Source organism: Siphateles boraxobius, unplaced genomic scaffold (genome assembly GCF_051911475.1).
Source record: "Siphateles boraxobius isolate OS27281-9 unplaced genomic scaffold, OSU_SipBor_1 164, whole genome shotgun sequence".
In the NCBI taxonomy this organism is placed as follows: Eukaryota; Metazoa; Chordata; class Actinopteri; order Cypriniformes; family Leuciscidae; genus Siphateles; species Siphateles boraxobius.
In genome coordinates this window covers 968,265-989,081 of record NW_027508771.1, presented here as the reverse complement: position 1 = coordinate 989,081, position 20,817 = coordinate 968,265, and the positions used below count along the sequence as shown (strand labels likewise).

Here is a 20,817-nt window from a genome sequence, read left to right as displayed (position 1 = left end):
ACAGAGCCCAGCGGTCCTGGTGAGCATTTAATCTTTTGGCGGAATGCATATTTTCAAGGTTTCTGTGATCCGTCCAAACTATGAAAGGAACCGGAGCTCCCTCTAACCATTGACGCCACTTTCCCACTGCCAAGCGTATGGCGAGTAATTCACGGTTACCGACGTCATAGTTGCGTTCCACGGGAGAGAGACGATGCGAAAAGAAGGCACAGGGGTGTACTTTCTCATCAGCAGGCGAGCGCTGGGAAAGAACAGCCCCGACCCCCACCTCAGAGGCGTCGACCTCGACGATAAACTGCCTCGCGACGTCGGGAGTGAGCAAAATGGGAGCGGTAGTGAAATGGGCCTTAAGAAGATCGAAAGCGCGCTGAGCAGGAACTGACCACACGAACTTAGACTTGACTGAGGTCAAGGCGGTGAGAGGGGCGGCCACCTGATTAAAGTTGCGTATAAAGCGGCGATAAAAATTAACGAAACCGAGAAATCGCTGAAGCGCGACAAGAGAGTCGGGGACTGGCCAATCAGTAACGGCCTGGACCTTAGTAAGATCCATACTGATCCCCTCCGCAGAAACGACCGAACCGAGAAACGTAACAGAGGGAACGTGAAAAGAGCACTTGTCAGTCTTAACAAAGAGTCGATTCTCCAGTAATCGATGGATATAACAGTAGCCCTCCGTTTACTGGCGAGCCCTGGCTTTTACCGGACACACATTGACAAAATGGTTAGGCGAAGCACAGTACATGCAGAGGCGGATGGTCACTCTCCGCTCCCGTTCCCCTGCATCGCCTCCGGCTCCGGACCAGTAGGAGGCGAAGAAGAGGCGACAGGTGGAGAAGAGAGCAGAGAAGATTCCAGGCTCCGTGCCCGTCGGCGCAGGTTGAAGCGTTTCTCAATCCAGATAGCCAGGTCGATGAGAGCGTCAAGACGAGTCGGCGCCTCTCGAACGTAGATCTCATCTTTGAGTTCGGGATTAAGCCCCTCCAGGAGGCGGACCACTAAGGTCAGTTCGTTACAGCCACTAGAGGTAGCTAGAGTGCGAAACTCGATTGAGAAATCCGCAGCAGAGCGCTTACCCTGGCGAAGCGAGGAGAGTATGCGAGAAGCTTCTTCCCCGAAGGCCGAGCGGTCAAAGACACGGATCATCTCGGCCTTAAACTGGGAAAAATTAAACACACAGTCTGTCTCAGCCACCCAGTTGGCTGCTCCCCATTCACGGGCTCGTCCAGCAAGGAGAGATATTACGAACACGACTCTGGCTCGATCCGAAGCATAGGTCGAGGGCTGGAGAGAGAAGACAACCTCACACTGAGTTAAGAAGGCGCGACATTGAGTGGGCTCACCCGAGAAGCACGGAGGGTTGTTGATTTGTGGTTCTGGTGTCTCGCGGTGATCCTGAGTCACAGGTGCTTCGTAATCAGTGTTGGGGAGTAACGGAATACATGTACCGGCATTACGTATTCAGAATACAAATTATGAGTAACTGTATTCCGTTACAGTTACAATTTAAATAGTTGGTATTTAGAATACAGTTACATTGTTGAAATCAATGGATCACATGAGAATACTCTGTTTCATGAGTTTATTCACTCTCTAAATAAATTTAGGCAACTCCATGCATTTCCCAGAAGCCCCAATATGAAAACGAAAAAATGCGCGGTTTGCGTGATCAGTCACAATGGAGTCGGAAGAGGAGCAGCTAGAGCTAGAGGTAGAGATGGAGCCGGAACAACAGAGCCAGGGCAAGAATGCGTTTCTATCTTGGAAATTCAAACAGAATTTCACATTAAAGAAAGAGAAGGGAGAACAAATATAACTGTGCAGTGCAACCTCTGCTTGCAAGCAACCATCCTCCTTTCAGCATCCAAAGACTCCACCTCCAACCTGAAGAAGCATCTTATTTTTTATTTTATTTTTTTTTACTTTTAGGCCAAATATATTTTTAGTACTTCTGTGAATTAGGCTACACTGCGCAAACCAAAAGTAATACTTTACCCACCGGATGAAGAAGGGTTGGCTCTCCACAGAACATAAAATATTCATTTTATTTTATTTTTCTTGTACACATTTATGAGGAAAAAACAATGTTACGGACGTGACCACTCTAAAAGTGGCACTAAAAGACTGCTTTAAAACTTTCTTTAAAATGAAACAGAACAATTACAGAATTGTTTAAATTACTTTAAACAGAACAATGCGGTCAGCATCGTCAACTTCATCTTTGCAGCCGACACTAACATATTCAATCATTACTTTTGCCGGTTCTTTGTGACAGCTTTTAGGTGCTTTATTGGCAGCGCCACCCTTACATGTTACATGAACGCCTCACGACCGCACCGGTGACCGCAACATACACTTATAGTCTTTGTTCTTCTATAGCAAATTATAATATAGCATATTGCACTTTCAGGGAGACATGGGCCTAACACATTCAGCCAGTTGGAACAGAAGCAGGATTTAGTAAGCAGGATTTGATGGCCGCATTCCTATATTATAAAATGCAATTCAATGTGGAAGTAATCCAAGTATTCAGAATACGTTTCTCAGATTGAGTAACGTAACGGAATACGTTACAAATTACATTTTTGGGCATGTATTCTGTATTCTGCAACGAAATACGTTTTAAAAGTATCCTTCCCAACACTGTTCGTAATGCAGATGATGAAGCCGTGTAGTGAGATTAGATACCTGGGAGGCTAACGACTCGACGGATTGCCTTGCGGCAGAAAGCTCCTCTTCATGCCGACCGAGCATAGCACCCTGGAGTTCGACAGCAGACTGAAAGTGATTGCCGCTCACTGGGTCCATACTGGCCAGATTATTCTGTGATGGTGAGAGAAGGATGACCCAAAAGCGAGATGCAGCACTACAGTCTTTAATGAACAGAAAATGCTGTCCAGAGGTTAAAAAAGAAATCTTCAGTACAAAATAAAGAAACAACGAAAGTCCTCCAGAGAAACAGGATGAGTAAAAAACAACTTAAATCCTCCGTTCAGACAGCAGAGCATTTTCGGCATTCAGGGACTTCATAGAGGTGCGAACCAGCTCGGGAACTCACAGGAGGTCAGAGATATCAACGGACGATGATGGACAGGTGTTGGGCAGGTGTTGTATCCTGTCTCCTCTTTTATACTCACCTAAAGGATTATTAGGAACACCTGTTCAATTTCTCATTAATGCAATTATCTAATCAACCAATCACATGGCAGTTGCTTCAATGCATTTAGGGGTGTGGTCCTGGTCAAGACAATCTCCTGAACTCCAAACTGAATGTCAGAATGGGAAAGAAATTCCCAATTTCGAGTGTGGCATGGTTGTTGGTGTTACGTTAGAAAACGAGGACACAAGATGCAAGTACAAACTCTTTATTGAGTGTAAATAAAGATGATGATGATGATTATTTCAGGTGATGCAGGCGGTGGCGCACGGACTTAGATAGTTAGACACTGAGTGATGGATGAAGTGCAGGGTGCTCTGAAGGGTGACGACGTAATCCATACACGAAACGAAATCCAACACGAAGAAAACAGGAACACAGGAACTCGAGACGGGACACGAAGCACGGGAACAGGAACAGGTAACACGAAGACTTCATGCAACGATCTGACAATGGGAGTGAGAAAATGGTAAGTATTTATAGGAGATGAGATGAGTGGCAGCTGGTACTGGTGAGTGATCGCAGCTGGATGCTGATTAACTGTGACGATCCGGACACACCCACTCACACACTCACACGCATGTAAACAACAAAGCACGAGACTAGAGAGAGACACTGGATCCTGTGTCCAACTATACCGTGACAGTTGGTGACAGACGGACCGGTCTGAGTATTTCACAATCTGCTCAGTTACTGGGATTTTCACGCACAACCATTTCTAGGGTTTACTAAGAATGGTGGAAAAGGGAAAAACATCCAGTATGCGGCAGTCCTGTGGGTGAAAATGCCTTGTTGATGCTAGAGGTCAGAGGAGAATGGGGCGACTGATTCAAGCTGATAGAAGAGCAACTTTGACTGAAATAACCACTTGTTAGAACCGAGGTATGCAGCAAAGCATTTGTGAAGCCACAACACACACAACCTTGAGGTGGATGGGCTACAACAGCAGAAGACCCCACCGGGTACCACTCATCTCCACTACAAATAGGAAAAAGAGGCTACAATTTGCAAGAGCTCACCAAAATTGGACACTTGAAGACTGGAAAAATGTTGCCTGGTCTGATGAGTCTCGATTTCTGTTGAGACATTCACATGGTAGAGTCAGAATTTGGCGTAAACAGAATGAGAACATGGATCCATCATGCCTTGTTACCACTGTGCAGGCTGGTGGTCGTGGTGTAATGGTGTGGGGGATGTCTTCTTGGCACACTTTAGGCCCCTTAGTGCCAATTGGGAATCTTTTAAATGCCACGGCCTACCTGAGCATTGTTTCTGACCATGTCCATCCCTTTATGGCCACCATGTACCCATTCTCTGATGGCTACTTCCAGCAGGATAATATACCATGTCACAAAGCTCGAATAATTTCAAATTGGTTTCTTGAACATCACAATGAGTTCACTGTACTAAAATGGCCCCCACAGTCACCAGATCTCAACCCAATAGAGCATCTTTGCCCTGGATGTGCATCCCACAAATCTCCATCAACTGCAAGATGCTATCCTATCAAAATGGGCCAACATTTCTAAAGAATGCTTTCAGCACCTTGTTGAATCAATGCCACGTAGAATTAAGGCAGTTCTGAAGGCGAAAGGGGGTCAAACACAGTATTAGTATGGTGTTCCTAATAATCCTTTAGGTGAGTGTATTGGTTTGTAGTCTGAAGTTCAATGTAGAAACTGGATTTGGGGAGGTTGAGTAAACCCAAGTGGAGGCACGGTTGATGCTCCTGAAGCAAATTCAAGGATAATCTCTGTAGTAGAAATTTTAATAGTCATTGATCCCAAACAGGTAAGAGAGAGAACCTATTCAATGTATAAAAAATATATGTGTGTACGTGCTTGTGTGTGACGTTTCAGGAACATATGGGACAGGACCTCTGACCTTTGGGACGGTCAGTTTTGGCCAGTTTATTTCAATACCAGTTTGTGTCTTTAAGTAGAAACTGAATAGCAGTAAGGACCTTATCTGGGTGGGTGAAAGGTACAGCGGGCGAGGAGGAACCTTGAAAAGAGTATAAAGGCTGTCTCATATCTTCCTGTGGGGTGTCACTCTCTTGCACAGCTTAACTTCGGTGTACTAGACTGAACCTATTCTTGCAAGAATAAATACTTTCCTTTTATTAATTTTACTCTGAGTGTCTGAGTTACGCAGTGATGATGTTTAACAGGATTTTTGCCACAACATCTCCATTGTTAGAGGACTGCATTCTCCTTCTACAAACAGGTAAAAAAAAATTTCAATAAAAAGTCAAAAGACAGGATCATGGATATTACAGTAAAATAAATTTATACCATAAAAAGCATTCCGGCGTTTCTAATCAAATTGATGTATTTTCCAAGCTGATAAATGTAACATTGAACCGATTAAAATTGTTACAACTTTTTTCCACCATTTTTCAAAAATTGCTTAATCTTATTACAATGATTTCATGTGACACCGAAAACTGAAGTAATGGCGCATGAAAATTCTGCTGTGCATCACAGAAATAAATTAGGTCCCACTTTATATTAAGTGGCTTTAAGTATAATGTACTTACATCGACAAATAAGTACAATGTACTTATTGTGTTGATGTTGTATTGTAAAACACTTGTGCTGCTATTGAGATGTGATACGGGTAAGGTTAGGGACAGGTGTGGTGGTATGGGTCGGTTTAAGGGTGGGTTAAAGAGTAAGGGAAGGGTCAACTGTGTAATTACAAATGTAATTACATAAATTAATTACAGCTGTAATTACATGCAGGTATTTTCAAAATATAAGTACAATGTAATAACATGTATGCACAAAATAAGTCCATTGAATCAAATTATTATTTTCAATGTAAGTACATAGTACTTAAAGCCACTTAATATAAGGTGGGACCATAAATTATATGTTAAAATATATTAAAATAGAAAACAATTACTTTAAATTGTAATAATATTTCACAATATTGTTTTCTTCTGTATTATTGATCAAATAAATGCAGGTTTGAGTATAAGAGACTTATTTCAGAAACATCAAAAATAGTAACGTTTCCAAACTTTTGACCAGTACTGTGCATGTACGTATACAAAAGCAATAAACAATAAAGCAATAATACCATATTGTTCAAAATATAAGACAATGTTTTTTTCTTAGAAATACACCTGAAAACACAGGTGAGTCTTATATTCAGGGTTTAGACCACGCCTGCCACACAAGTCCTGAAAAGTGAAGCTAAAGCATCTCGCGTCATCGCCCCCAGGTGGCTGGAAGCAGTATAGGTCATAAACCCCACCTTACCCATGAAATGTAATGGGGCTCAAGTCAACTAAACTACGGAGCCAGTAAAGGTACGTGGTGGTGGAAATAATTTGGGATGGGAGAATTTTAAAAAATATATATATTTTGCATTCCCAGGCAAAACTTTTGCGTTCCTGCAAAACCTGTTGTGAGCTCAGACAGACACTTCATGTTTAATGTCCCGCTGGCAGAGTTTCAGAGCTCCGTAAGTTAATGAAGTGTTTCATGGTGTTTGAACTTGGACTCAAATATAAAGAAATGCGCTCAGTGAATGCTTAACTCAAGGGATTCAGTGAAGTTGGCAATATACTCACAATTTTGACCTTCCCGGATCAATATTCGTGAGATAAACACTGTTAAAACACAAATGACACCTATTTACAATCACAGTAACCCAGACAACGAGCTACAACACAATTTTTTATTTGGTGGATTTGCTTGACCATCATGACAGTCACCGCAAGTGGAGTGACAAACAGTGAAACTGTTCCAGTGCTGATATTACATGTTAGAAAATCTCATGGCTGGAAAAGGCTGGTCAAGAACCAGACCAAACTGTTTTATACTGGTCAAAACTTTGAAAACATTAATAGTTTTGAAAGTCTCATTAGTTCAGCAGCTGAATTTATTTGGTAAAAAAAATAAAAATAACGACTTTATTTCAACTATTCATTTCCTTCTCTGTGGGCCTCTAGTCAGTTAACGTAGTGTGATTGCGTAGTGCTACGTCACACGTAGGCTCACTATTGGCCGACGCTGGTCATGTGTGTGATGCGTGTGATTTACAACACAAAGATCTCAACAAAGCTGACTGAGTTCCAGAACTGAATCTCAACAAAGAATTAACCTTTCTGACTGAGTTTTTGTTCCAGACGGAATCTTTCCGTACAACCAACGATTTGGTGAGTTTTCACTCTATTCAAAGAACCACTGAAGACCAGTACAAATTTGATATTCCTTGATATTCCCTAACTAAGTTTATCCTCTAAAGTTTTCTGTTAGAGATAAAAGTTATCCTCTGTTAGGTAGGGGAGATTAGCATTACGTGTTAATATTGTTTATCCTCTGTCCAAGCAGGGTAGATTATCATTACGTGTTAATATTTGTTTATCCTCTGTCCAGGCAGGGAAGATTAGCATTACGTGTTAATATTTTGTTTTACCCTCTGTGCAGACAGGGAAGATTAGCATTACGTGTTAATATTGTTTATCCTCTGTTCTTGTATGCAGGGGAGTTAAGTGTTAAGTGTTGGTAATTTAGAAGGTTAACAAGAATTAATCGGAGTTAACAAGTGTATCCTCTGTTTGATCAGAGAAGTTTTAGTGTTTGTTTGTGTGGTAAAAAAGAAACTCACAAAATGGTCAGAAGGAATGCTAGGTTGATTCCAACAACTGAAAAAGGTGGTCTTGCGACTCCGGTGTGGTCAGATAGTGAATTCAAAACACTGTTAGGAGAACAAATGACCCTTATAATCACAGAAAAAGTTAGACAAGAACTAACACAGAAATATGAGATTCATCCAGACAAGACTTGGTAGGTAGATGAGTGTAAAAAGGTGCTTGGAGCAAGTATCCGCAAAAAAATGTGAAAGGCATATTATGCTGCCATAGAGAATTTGGTTTAGCACTAGCTACACAACAGTCTCAGCATAACTCAGAACTAGAGAAAGAGAACAAAGAGCTACGTGCTAGAATTTCTTCTTTGACCAAGAAATTGAACCGCAACAAACCTATAGGAAAAAATTATGTAGTAGAAGTTAGTCAGCCAGATAACATTTACCCTAACTTATAAGCATTCTTTGAAACAGATGCGGCTCTCCGCCCATTAACTGATGTGCCTGTAAATTCAGTCAATGTGTTTTGTGCTAGAAAGAGATCGCAGGGAATTGAGGGAACTGAAAGTGTTCCTCCCAACTCTTCTGTTGTCCAAATCCAAACTGTTGCAAAAGCACTTGGACCTAAAGATATAGAGAGACTGTCCCGGAGCCTCCCCTTAGCACGCAAACAGTTTTCTGGGTCCCACTTTATATTAAGTGGCTTTAAGTACTATGTACTTACATTGAAACTAATATTTTGATACAATGGACTTATTGTGTAAATACCAGGGTGGGAATTATGTAATTTTAGGGGCAAGGCCATTTGGCCTCCACCTTTTCTTTTTTTTTAGGGGCACCAAGGCCATATGACAAGGCACAAAGGCCATTGAGTACAATTCGATGGTTTTCCCATTCAGATTGATACCATAACATCCTAATTTGGAATAAGACATGGATTATGACTTTTTTTAATAAAAAATAAAAAATGTACCTTCTGTGATCTGATTTGGCTTCAGATAAAAAAAAAATCAGACAGAAAATATAATATTTTATGTATAATCAGGCATGAAAACGGTTCAGGGGTGAAAAAGGTGAGAAGGATATTACCCCTCTAGGGGGGTCCGGGGGGTATGCTCCCATGTAAGAAAATTTTATATATACCATATTTTAAAGCAATTATCTGATGCATTTTTCGATGCATTTTTTTGCATACCAGCGCAGTTAAAAAAAATCAATTAGAATTTCTATAACTGTGTTGAACTGATAATCACTCTTTTGTGTGTTAAACACAATCTACTTAATACAGACAACTTCATTATAAAGAAAAACAACAAATAAAAAAAAATATGATCATAACCAATCATGACAAAAATTCTATTATAAACTAGATTAGTGGATAACTCAGCGGTAAAATTTAGTCTAGAAAAATCACAAATGTACAAAAATTTTATCAAATCTGAACATTTAGTGAAAAAAAACATTATTTACTGGGGAACAAATAAGAGACAATAAGTGTAGCACTAAATCTGGTCAAACGTTACACATTGCTCTTTGTATTGTTGTAAAATGCATGAATGAAAAACAAGATAAAAATCAGAAAGATCAATTATTTTATATATAGTCTAGGCTACTATAAAATTAAGACATTTTTTTAAATGTATATCACAGCTGTTTGATGAGGCAGCAACATATGATAGATAGGACGGAACAAAAAAGGCTATTAAGAATCTTTCACTGCGCAAAAGTTTGCATATGATTTTGAAAGGATCCAACACAGTGCGGCTCAAAGCGCTTATGCGCATCCCGAGCGCAGAATGATGCGCTTGAAGCAACACAGAGTCACAGCGTGCAGCGCGTCCTCATTGAAAAGTTCAAAGCACAAAGGAAAGACATATCGATGCGTAGTGTATTATACAGTATCGATCTATGCAATAGTTTATTGAGCCTTTTCTTTTAACAGTTTTAAATTTCAGTTATTTCAGCGTGAAGAACAATTATAGTGCTCCAGTGTTGTGATCTAACAGACACACGATAGAAAGTAACATGATTTAGGTACAGCAATACAGTCCAGCAAGATAGTCATTTTATGCGAAACCATAGAGCTTTATCTACAGATCAAGTATAATAATATTAACATTGAATCATCTTGGAGAGGGTTTCATCTGTAACCAAACGCGACGCGCTGTTTGAATGCTGAATGGAGAATGACTCACAGTCGCAGCGGAGGGAAAAGTTTTCGTGAACTTGAATTTAATGACTTTCATTTCACATCATAGGCTACTATAGTATGGCTTCATATAGTATACCATTCTATTCAATTCAATAAAATATTATTCCTGTTAATAGAAATCTGATGTAAACTGAGAATATATAAATATTTCTCCAAATCTGCACACTTCTGAGCTAAAAGCCGTGAGTGACGTAGTTTTGTGAATCGCTGTCATGACGACAGCACATGAGTTTTTTATGAATGGGAACGCGATGGGAAAAAACAAACGCTTCAGTGCGCCGACGCACTGGTTATGACACTGCAACTGCGCGAATCCACGAACTAATTGAAGTTCAGAGACTACTTGGGTGGCGCACTATGCCACACTGGCGCTTTATATATGGAACTTGGACAGGGCCAGGGCACACAGGCCACTGTGGCCGTACGATGATTTTTTTTTCACGGGGCATGAAGGCCAAAGTGTAGGGCAACGGCGGCCATGGCCGCGTGGCCGCGGTATAATTCCCACCCTGGTAAATACATGTTTTTACATTGTAATTATATTTTTAAAATACCTGCATGTAATTAGGGCCCGAGCACCGATGGTGAGAGGACCCTATTGTTTTTGCTCCGTTTATTATTATTCCGCTTCTTCTTCTTCTCCTAAATGAATCGCTTTTTAGAGGGCCTAAACGTGCTCGAAAACTCATGAAACTTTGCACACGCTTCAGAAGTGGTGAAAATTTACATGTGATATGGTTTTCAAAATTGGGTGTGGCAAATTCTGTAAATTATTGCCCCCACATTTTGCCCCGGCTCTACATTTCCGTACAGGTATGAAATTTGGTACATACTTGTAATGACCCAATACCTACAAAAAAGTCTCTTGGAGCATAGCCCTAAACTCAACAGGAAGTCAGCTATTTTGAACTTCCTCCTAGATTTTGTGCATTTTTCGTAATTTCCTGATGTTGTACTTTAACGAACTCCTCCTACGGTTTTGATCTGATTCTCTTCAAATTTGGTGAGTGTAATCTTAAGGCCTTTGCGATGTTAAATTGCGAAGATCTTGAGTTTTTGTCGAAGGTTGTACCCTTGGCGGCCTGACAAATGGTCACCCAATTTCAGCCTTTTGGTGATTTGTGCATGAATATGTCATATAGTTCAATATTGCTTGCAGTTCCGATGTTGCTAGGCAACCACACACAGCCTGCAGTAACTCAGGCATACAATGTCCGATCTGCCCCAAACTTCACATGTTTGATAAGAGTCCTGTCCTGAACACATAACCATGCTCATATTTGGTTATAGCAATAGCGCCACCTGCTGGTAGAAGGAAGTGTGCAAATACAAATCCTTTGACATAGTCCTCCTATATTTACCTCCTATATTTATGTATCAAGACCCTTTGCTAGGGTCTTGATACATTGGGGCAGACCCGTCGCCAGACCTCAGTCTTAAGGGGGGCATATGAAATGTATGGGGGGGCACAATTAATATTAGCCTACAGTATGTATATTTATAATAATAAATATTATTATATAATATATAACTCTAGTCGCGCAGCAAGTAATCATCACGTTAAACATATAACCAACAGCAATAGGCCAATGACCAGGTAGCCTAGCCTACACCACATTACACAGAAGCAATGTTATGAATATCCATAAAACACTTGACTACACAACATATTAGATGTAACACTAGAAGCATCTCTCAAACATTGCATTTTAAAGCAGTCAACAGAGGGATATGCATTGCCATGACACACACACACACACACACACACACACACACACACACACACACACACACACACACACACACACACATACATACGCACGCAAATACACTCGCACATATTATCATACAATGGACTTATTGTGTAAATACCAGGGTGGGAATTATGTAATTTTAGGGGCAAGGCCATTTGGCCTCCACCTTTTCTTTTTTTTTAGGGGCACCAAGGCCATATGACAGGGCACAAAGGCCATTGAGTACAATTCGATGGTTTTCCCATTCAGATTGATATCATAACATCCTAATTTGGAATAAGACATGGATTATGACTTTTTTTAATAAAAAATAAAAATTTTACCTTCTGTGATCTGATTTGGCTTCAGATAAAAAAAAAATCAGACAGAAAATATGATATTTTATGTATAATCAGGCATGAAAACGGTTCAGGGGTGAAAAATGTGAGAAGGATATTACCCCTCTAGGGGGGTCCGGGGGGTATGCTCCCATGTAAGAAAATAAAAAAACAAGATAAAAATCAGAAAGATCAATTATTTTATATATAGTCTAGGCTACTATAAAATTAAGACATTTTTTTAAATGTATATCACTGCTGTTTGATGAGGCAGCAACATATGATAGATAGGACGGAACAAAAAAGGCTATTAAGAATCTTTCATTGCGCAAAAGTATTATATGATTATGAAAGGATCCAACACAGTGCGGCTCAAAGCGCTTATGCGCATCCCGAGCGCAGAATGATGCGCTTGAAGCAACACAGAGTCACAGCGTGCAGCGCGTCCTCATTGAAAAGTTCAAAGCACAAAGGAAAGACATATCGATGCGTAGTGTATTATACAGTATCTATCTATGCAATAGTTTATTGAGCCTTTTCTTTTAACAGTTTTAAATTTCAGTTATTTCAGCGTGAAGAACAATTATAGTGCTCCAGTGTTGTGATCTAACAGACACACGATAGAAAGTAACATGATTTAGGTACAGCAATACAGTCCAGCAAGATAGTCATTTTATGCGAAACCATAGAGCTTTATCTACAGATCAAGTATAATAATATTAACATTGAATCATCTTGGAGAGGGTTTCATCTGTAACCAAACGCGACGCGCTGTTTGAATGCTGAATGGAGAATGACTCACAGTCGCAGCGGAGGGAAAAGTTTTCGTGAACTTGAATTTAATGACTTTCATTTCACATCATAGGCTACTATAGTATGGCTTCATATAGTATACCATTCTATTCAATTCAATAAAATATTATTCCTGTTAATAGAAATCTGATGTAAACTGAGAATATATAAATATTTCTCCAAATCTGCACACTTCTGAGCTAAAAGCCGTGAGTGACGTAGTTTTGTGAATCGCTGTCATGACGACAGCACATGAGTTTTTTATGAATGGGAACGCGATGGGAAAAAACAAACGCTTCAGTGCGCCGACGCACTGGTTATGACACTGCACCTGCGCGAATCCACGAACTAATTGAAGTTCAGAGACTACTTGGGTGGCGCACTATGCCACACTGGCGCTTTATATATGGAACTTGGACAGGGCCAGGGCACACAGGCCACTGTGGCCGTACGATGATTTTTTTTTCACGGGGCATGAAGGCCAAAGTGTAGGGCAACGGCGGCCATGGCCGCGTGGCCGCGGTATAATTCCCACCCTGGTAAATACATGTTTTTACATTGTAATTATATTTTAAAAATACCTGCATGTAATTAGGGCCCGAGCACCGATGGTGAGAGGACCCTATTGTTTTTGCTCCGTTTATTATTATTCCGCTTCTTCTTCTTCTTCTCCTAAATGAATCGCTTTTTAGAGGGCCTAAACGTGCTCGAAAACTCATGAAACTTTGCACACGCTTCAGAAGTGGTGAAAATTTACATGTGATATGGTTTTCAAAATTGGGTGTGGCAAATTCTGTAAATTATTGCCCCCACATTTTGCCCCGGCTCTACGTTTCCGTACAGGTATGAAATTTGGTTCATACATGTAATGACCCAATACCTACAAAAAAGTCTCTTGGAGCATAGCCCTAAACTCAACAGGAAGTCAGCTATTTTGAACTTCCTCCTAGATTTTGTGCATTTTTCGTAATTTCCTGATGTTGTACTTTAACGAACTCCTCCTACGGTTTTGATCTGATTCTCTTCAAATTTGGTGAGTGTAATCTTAAGGCCTTTGCGATGTTAAATTGCGAAGATCTTGAGTTTTTGTCGAAGGTTGTGCCCTTGGCGGCCTGACAAATGGTCACCCAATTTCAGCCTTTTGGTGATTTGTGCATGAATATGTCATATAGTTCAATATTGCTTGCAGTTCCGATGTTGCTAGGCAACCACACACAGCCTGCAGTAACTCAGGCATACAATGTCCGATCTGCCCCAAACTTCACATGTTTGAAAAGAGTCCTGTCCTGAACACATAACCATGCTCATATTTGGTTATAGCAATAGCGCCACCTGCTGGTAGAAGGAAGTGTGCAAATACAAATCCTTTGACATAGTCCTCCTATATTTACCTCCTATATTTATGTATCAAGACCCTTTGCTAGGGTCTTGATACATTGGGGCAGACCCGTCGCCAGACCTCAGTCTTAAGGGGGGCATATGAAATGTATGGGGGGGCACAATTATTATTAGCCTACAGTATGTATATTTATAATAATAAATATTATTATATAATATATAACTCTAGTCGCGCAGCAAGTAATCATCACGTTAAACATATAACCAACAGCAATAGGCCAATGACCAGGTAGCCTAGCCTACACCACATTACACAGAAGCAATGTTATGAATATCCATAAAACACTTGACTACACAACATATTAGATGTAACACTAGAAGCATCTCTCAAACATTGCATTTTAAAGCAGTCAACAGAGGGATATGCATTGCCATGACACACACACACACACACACACACACACACACACACACACACACACACACACACACACATATATACGCACGCAAATACACTCGCACAGATACTTTGAGTGGAGGCAGCGCTGTCCTCTCTCCAGTCCCAGTACAGCGGGAGGAAGCGTTTCTCCGAGCAGAACCTCCTCATCAAAGTATCATTCCACTCAGAAGGAACTGAAGCGAGTAAGCCGGCGAAAACTCGTTTTGAAACAGCTTTCAAAAATGCGCGGTAAGTGTTGAGCGGCTTAGTTGTATGTCACGTACGTAGCCTAACGTTCTTTTGTAAGGCCGTGATAGGCTGTTGCAGTGTAGATTCCCATCAATCAAACTAAATCACACCGTTGTTTCTTTATATTTTTTATATTTTTAATATTTTAATGATAAAGAATGCAACATGAATGCAAGACAAAATTAGCAACTATGATAATATTTAAATTAAATTAAAATAAAATTATCTGTGCCTCAAGTGGGGGGGCACAAGCATTTGTTGGGGCGGGCCCAGCCCCCTATGGCCCGCCCATAGCAACGGGTCTGCATTGGGGGCTTAGCCCAGTCCCCACCACCCACCCACCCCCGCTTTTGGTAACTACTACTTCTACTCAGAGGCACATAATAATAAGCAATAATAATATAAATGGGGGGTCTGGGGGACCTCCCCCCGGGAACGTTGGGCATTAAACACTTCATTTCCTGCATTCAGGTGCATTTTTTGTAGCATTTTAAATGATAGGTAAAAAGATACAATGCTTTATTTGTAGAACTGTAACAGCTATTCACAGAAACACAAATAAATAATACATGAATATTAAATAATATTTTAAAAAATGAATATAAAACATATATATATATATATATATATATATATATATATAAAATAAAATATATATATAGTTCTGTATCATTTAAAATATATATATATATATATATATATATATATTAGTGCTGTCAAACGATTAAAATATTTAATCGCGATTAATCGCATTAATGTCATAGTTAACTCGCGATTAATCGCATTTAATCGCACATTTTTATCTATTCTAAATGTCTCTTGATTTCTTTTTGTCCCATTATTTTTCTCATTTTAATGCTCTTATCAACATGGAAAAGTGGATCGGCTTGCTTTGTGCAAATGTTTTTTATTGAAAACAACATTGGCATATATTGTGTTCAATTTCACACTAAAACATTCTTACTTGGAGCAAATAATCTCTCACACAATATAACACTGTCCATCAATAAAAGGGTGAAAGAAATACTGACGAGGTCCTGATATTGACGAGGGGGCGGAGAATTCGCATCAGCTGTGTGTGTATGTGTGTGTGTTTGGCCATCATCAAGTGGTATTTCAGACTGGACGTGCTGCGATGATGATAGCTCAGTTCACAACGACAAAACACACAGATCACTTTGGTCTCGTCAATGGAACCATTTGGCAACTTTTTAAAAGTAAACGTTCCATTCAGAATCTTATTGGCATCCATTTCGGTGTCTCGCGCTCGTCATCCACTCAAAACTGGACGTTTTGAACGTTCCTATAACATTCAGAAATAACGTTTTTATAACTTAATGGGAACGTTATGAAAACGTTCTTATAACCTAAAATTGTTAGCTGGGGAAGAGGAGAGATTCGCGATTGCACTGAACACGTTTTAAGTGCAGGCACATATTGTTTGAGCGAGCCCAGAGAAAATTCTAACAAGAGCAGCGTGTATCTGAGAGCGCGCTACTCGAGCAGAGAGATTCGTGCTCGGCACATTATATTCCACGCGCAAGCAGAGAGATTCGCGCTCGCGCATCCGGCTCGCAAGCCCAAACAAGTGTGTGCGGCGTGCCTGTTATTTTGTTTCCGGTCTAGCTAGATCCGCTTGCGCTTTCAAAACGTCCATGCCGCGTCCTATTGCAAAAGCATGTGAAAAAAAAACTACAAAGTTTGCTTGGCCAAAAAGACCGTTAATCGCGCGATAAAAAAATTAACGCCGTTAAAATGGGTTTGCGTTAACGCCGTTAATAACGCGTTTAACTGACAGCCCTAATATATATATATATATATATATATATATATATACTGTGTATATAGATATTTATCTATATATATTTATCTATATCCATTTATCTATTTATACACACACACACACACACACACACACACACACACACACACACACACACACATAAATCACTCCAACAGTCTGCTTGTATAAGTCTGGAAAAGGAACTGTAGCAGGCATGAAAACGGGTCAGGGGTGAAAAAGGTGAGAAGGATATTCCCCCTGTAGGGGGGTCCTGGGGCATGCTCCCCCGGAAGAAAATTTTGAATATTCCATATTTTAAAGCATCAATCTGATGCATTTTGAGATGCATTTTTGCCAACCTGCGGAGAGCTGGAGAAACTTAACTTCAGCCATGAGTCAAAAATATTATGGCCTCCGTAGCGTTAGCTAATAATTTTCCACCGGAGCTTTAGCTAGCTGGCTCACGTTGCGTTCTCTCCTGCTGTGTTCAACGGCTCAATTCATCAAGCTAAGCCTGTCAACAGAGCTCCTGGGTAACTTAGATATAGCATACCAGAAAATATTAGGGATGTCCCGATAGCATTTTTTCTGAACCGATCCAATCCGATACCAAAAATTTTGAGTATCGACCGATACCGATCCGATACCAGCGCAGTTTTTTTGTAAATCAAGTAGAATTTCTATAACTCTGTGTGTTGAACTGATAATCGCTCTTTTGTGTGTTAAACACAATCTACTTAATATAGACAACTTCATTATAAATAAAAATAACAAATAAAAAAAAATATATGATCATAACCTATGACAAAAATTACATTATAAACTAGATTAGTGGAAAACTCAGTAAAATGTAGTCTAGAAAAACAATAATTGTATAAAATATGAACATTTAGTGGAAAAAACATTATTTAGTGGAGATCAAAGAGACAATAAGTGTAGCACTTAATCTGGTAAAACGTTACACATTGCTCTTTGTATTGTTGTAAAATACATTCATGAAAAACAAGAAAAAAATCAGAAAGATCAATTATATATATATATAGTCTACTATAAAATTAAGACATTTTTAAATGCATAGCACAGCTGTTTAACGAGGCAGCAACATATGATAGATAGGACAGAACAGAACAAAAAACGCTATTAATAATCTTTCATTGCGCAAAAGTATTATGATATAATCAGGGCCGGCGCTCCGCAAACGCACATCACGCACTGCGCGTAGGGCACCAAGTGCTTGGGGGGGCACCAAAAAATCTGGGTCGTGAAAAATCATCACAATAGGCTACCAGTAAGCCTACAAATAACAAATAAAATGTCTAAAGCATGTTAATATACAAAAGCAATACAAAAGTAATATAGGCCTAGACCAAATTAGTCAGGAAAAAGGTGAATCTCCTGTGCCAGTCTCCCTCTGGTGCCCCCCCCCTTCCCCACCTCCCAGTGGTCTGTTCATGCCTCAATCAATGTCAAATTTGGCAGACACCGTCCTCAGACATGGCCTCGAAACGGCACCAAGAGTCGGGGGCGGAAAAAGGAAAAAGAAGAGACAGCGGGATGATATTCGCGCCTCACTTGCTGGTAAGACAACGTTTTAAATAAAAATGTTAGTTTTGTAGTGCGGGCGCCCTTGCGTCGTGTATGCATGTCCAGACGGGCGTCGCTAGTAGTGCAAATGATCCGGGGAAGGCTTTTTTAGCCCTGCATGTTGAATCTTTTATTTTAACGGGGGTCCGGGGGTTTCTCCCCCGGTAAATTTTGAAACTTGGGCTGTTTAAGATGCAGTTAGTTTGTTTGTGAAGAAAAGGAAGACCGCTTAGATACGTTTTTTCGTTGTTGTTCTATGCGGATAATGCGGTCATTTTCAAGAGGTTCATAGGCCAAGGCCCAAGGTGTCGTATTGTTAGGCATAGATTCAAGCGACACATTGTAGAGCAACTGAACAGCATTTATTTATCGTCATTTTCCAACTCACATCTTTCTTTGACCCCTCCCCGAGCACCCAGTAGTTCCGGTGCTTCCTCTGAGACGCTTCAAAATAAAACCCCCCTTTCATAATAAAACCCATTACTCCACATCCCCCTTTCTAGGAGATGAATGCAGACTCAAAGGAACATTTACTGCATAAATGAAAACATTTTTTTTTCTCTCTCTTTTTCATTTTACGACTAAATAAACACTTTCTTTTTGATATAACTCTTTTGTATTCACAAGTCCAGTCTTTGAGGTTTTATAACACTTCTACCAGACCTGGTTCTGACAGGACCTGGGGAAGCTGCCTTTAGAGTCTTAACCGCAGGCTCTGAACAGTTAGGTGTGAGCCTGGCGCCCTCTGTTGGACAGACTGGTGTACTTGGAATTTGAACCTTTGGTGTGATTTCAGGCAATGGCAACAGATGATGCCTATTCCTCCTGATGACTCCTGACGGGCTCTCCACGATGTATGAGCGGGGTGTAAAATGAGGTGAGACGACAGTCCCTTCACTCTTGGTGTCTGTGATCCACACAGGTTGTCCTGGTGAGAGCTGAGGAAGAACTCTCACACGATGTCTTTTGTTAAACACTGAACTGTCCTTTAGTCTCCTCTCTCTCTCTCTCTTCACCACTGTAGCCTCATTTGGCAGGCTGGGAATGAGCAACGAGGGAAGCTGAGGAACTGGCGTACGAAGTCTCCGTCCCATTAATAGTTGCGCTGGGCTGTATCCATTAGCCAATGGGGTAGCTCTGTAGGCTAAAAGCGCAAGATATGGGTCTTTTGCTTTCTTTAGTAGTCTTTTCACAGTCTGGACATGACGCTCAGCCTCCCCATTGCTTTGAGCAAACTTTGGACTGCTGGTTACATGTCTGAAACCATATGGTGCAGCAAAGTCTTTAAACAGCTGGCTTGAAAACTGAGGTCCATTGTCACTGTAGAAAAGCTCTGGAATGCCATGTCTGGAAAAGATTGACTTTAGGTGAACTATAACATCCTCTGATCTTGTGGGCATCAATTTAGCTATCTCCACAAATCTGGAATAGTAGTCCACCACCAGAACATAGTTACTGTTGTTAAGAGTAAAAAGATCAGCTCCAACTTTTTGCCATGGTCTTTCAGGGAGCTCACTGGGCATTAAAGGCTCCACTGAATTGGGACGTTCCTTAATGCATGTGGTGCAGTTTTTGACAAGCTCGTTGATTTGGCCACTCAGACCAGGCCACCACACTGTCTCTCTAGCTCTCTCTCTGCACCTAGACATTCCCTGATGTCCCTCGTGTAAAGCTATGAGAACAGAGTTGCGCATAGTAGTAGGAATCACAAGTCTGGTGCCTTTCAGTAACAGTTCGTCATGTACAGTTAGAGTGTCTCTGTGTGGCCAATATGCTTTGATTGGACCTGTGAGATGGCTGTAATCTGGCCAGCCTCTCTGACACAAAGACATGACTTCACAACATGTGTTCTCTGTCTTTAATTGTTCTTTCAGTTGTGTGATGTATGTTGAGCTAGCAGGTAGGCTTCTGACTATTTTATCGACGTAGATGTTTGTGTCAGCCATCAAATCTGCTGCAGCTTTAGAATCGGAATCTTGCACGACGGGTGCACGTGAAAGGGTGTCCGCTGTGAAGAGTGCTTTGCCTGGAGTGTGTGAGATGGAGTAACTGTACCTCATGAGCCTGAGTCGGAACCGCTGGATCCTGGGTGGAAGCTCGGTTAGGTCTTGTTGTCCCAGCAGACTGACAAGTGGCTTGTGGTCAGTTTCCAAGGAGAAGTGTCTCCCGATGAGGAAGTCTTTAAATCTTTCACATCCCCACGTTAATCCAAGTGCCTCCTTCTCCACCTGTGCGTACCTCTGCTCTGTCTCTGTTAAAGAGCGTGAGGCGTATGCTACCGGTCTCCACTGCTCGCCTTCTTTCCGAAATAGGACTGCTCCGAGTCCGTAGGATGAGGCATCAGCAGACAGCTTCAGATCTTTGTTTGGATCATAGAGTGTGAGAACAGGTGGTGATGTCAGTTCACTTTTCAGCTGATCAAATGCTTTTTGTTGTGCATAGCACCAAACCCACTGGTTTTCCTTTGAAAGCAGATCTCTTAGGGGCTTATCTTTTTCAGCCAGTCCTGGAATAAATTTGCCTAACTGGTTGACCATCCCAAGGAAGCTGCGAACTTCGCTGACATTTGACGGCTCTTTCATCGCTTTGACTG

At 40.8% G+C, this 20,817-nt stretch overlaps 1 long non-coding RNA gene across 1 annotated transcript in view; it reads right to left on the bottom strand.

Moving 5' to 3' along the window:
* Positions 1 to 5,341: 5,341 nt before the first annotated feature.
* Positions 5,342 to 20,817, bottom strand: part of LOC143740077 (uncharacterized) — a 37,614-nt gene continuing 22,138 nt past the window's right edge. Inside the window, exon 3 of the long non-coding RNA XR_013204735.1 lies at positions 5,342 to 5,370. This is a non-coding gene — a long non-coding RNA (uncharacterized LOC143740077). The remainder of the gene's footprint in view (positions 5,371 to 20,817) is intronic.